Source organism: Lampetra planeri, chromosome 4 (genome assembly GCF_965212315.1).
Source record: "Lampetra planeri chromosome 4, kcLamPlan1.2.h2, whole genome shotgun sequence".
Taxonomy (NCBI): domain Eukaryota; kingdom Metazoa; phylum Chordata; class Hyperoartia; order Petromyzontiformes; family Petromyzontidae; genus Lampetra; species Lampetra planeri.
The window spans coordinates 15,534,810-15,536,314 of NC_136110.1; the positions used below are offsets into that span (position 1 = coordinate 15,534,810).

General features: G+C 54.8%; 1 pseudogene; it reads right to left on the reverse strand.

Moving 5' to 3' along the window:
* Positions 1 to 1,268: 1,268 nt before the first annotated feature.
* The window catches only part of LOC144718132 (28S ribosomal RNA), a 2,262-nt pseudogene continuing 2,025 nt past the window's right edge, over positions 1,269 to 1,505 (reverse strand).

A 1,505-nucleotide genomic window follows, 5' to 3' on the forward strand; every position in this document is an offset into this window, starting at 1 on the left:
CGGGCTAGCTTGCCTCCCCTAGCCCGTTAGTGGAGGACCCAGAGGTAGGCTAGGCGTAGCTAGAGAGTGTATCCCCAGTTAGACGGGTGAGGGGGCCGATACCCCCTCCAGTGTTGTATGTCAGTGTTGTGCTGTACCGACACGGAATAAATACGTGTGCCTCCAACCCCGGCATCCAAGTCTCCTCGAACACTATTACAATATCAAGATTCCCATGCGGTCGCCCGTTTAACGTCACTCTGATATCCAGCACCAAAGATAAACAGAGAATGGGGGTCAATAATACCAGGACCCTCACACTGGTATGCGCCGATGTCCTTGGTGCCCCAAGCTGTCGTCACCCTGTTACCAGGCACGGTTGTCAACAGAGAATGGGAATCAATAATAATAATTTCTTGACTCGGTCTGGACATCGTAGGTTTTTCAACTTTAGATGCCCCATAGGCACCTTCGTACTGCGTCTGGGTTGATACTAAGACGAATAAGAGTTTCATGGGACGCTGTCGCCATGAACCCTCAGTGTTGCTTACATCTATATTTGCGGGTCTAACTATAATGGATGGATCGCCACCCCGAGCGCCACCCATAGCACGTTGTTTGGCCAGGCCTCGTGCCAACTGGCTTGAGAACGTTAGTTTTTCAATCATAAGTTTTTGCAGCCTTTAATAATCCTGTATACAGGCCTCTATACAGGATGGGAGATGGAATAGGTGCTTTAACCTTGTTGGCCATTGTCAAGATTTAACTCAAGGCAATGTTACCGGCGGGACCACGAAGAGGTCACGGCCACTATGACTCTCGTTCCTTTCCCAAGGGAACGCACCATAAAACCAAGTCATAGTTACTCCCGCCATTTACCCGCACTTCATTAAATTTCTTCACTTTGACATTCACAGCACTGGGCAGAAATCACATCGTGTCAACACCCGTTCGCGAGCCATCGCGATGCTTTTTTTAAATAAACAGTCGGATTCCCCTGTTCCGCACCAGTTCTAAGCCGGCTTAGAACTGCACGGGGTCCTGGCACCCCGGGGAAAGGGCACCGGGGCCGCACGGCCGCAGCCAACGAACCGCCGCAGCGGAGGCGCTCCGCAGGAAGGGCCCGGCACACGTCCAAACTCGTCCCCCAGCCGCAGGAGACGACGGCAGGAGCATCGCCCAGACCCCGCTTCGCACCACAGCCCGACCGACCCAGCCCTTAGAGCCAATCCTTGTCCCGAAGTAACGGATCCGGCTTGCCGACTTCCCTTACCTACATTGCTCCAACATGCCAGAGGCTGTTCACCTTGGAGACCTGCTGCGGATATGGGTATGGCCCAAAGCGAGATTCAGAGCTCTCTCCCCCGGATTTTCAAGGGCCGACGAGGGCTCACCGGACGCCGCAGGAGCCGCGGCGCTCTGCAGGGCGCAGGCCCCTATCTCGGGACAAACCCATTCCAGGGCGCCCTGCTCTTCACCAAGAAAAGATAACTCTCATCGGGGTCCCTGCCGGCATCTGCGGGCTC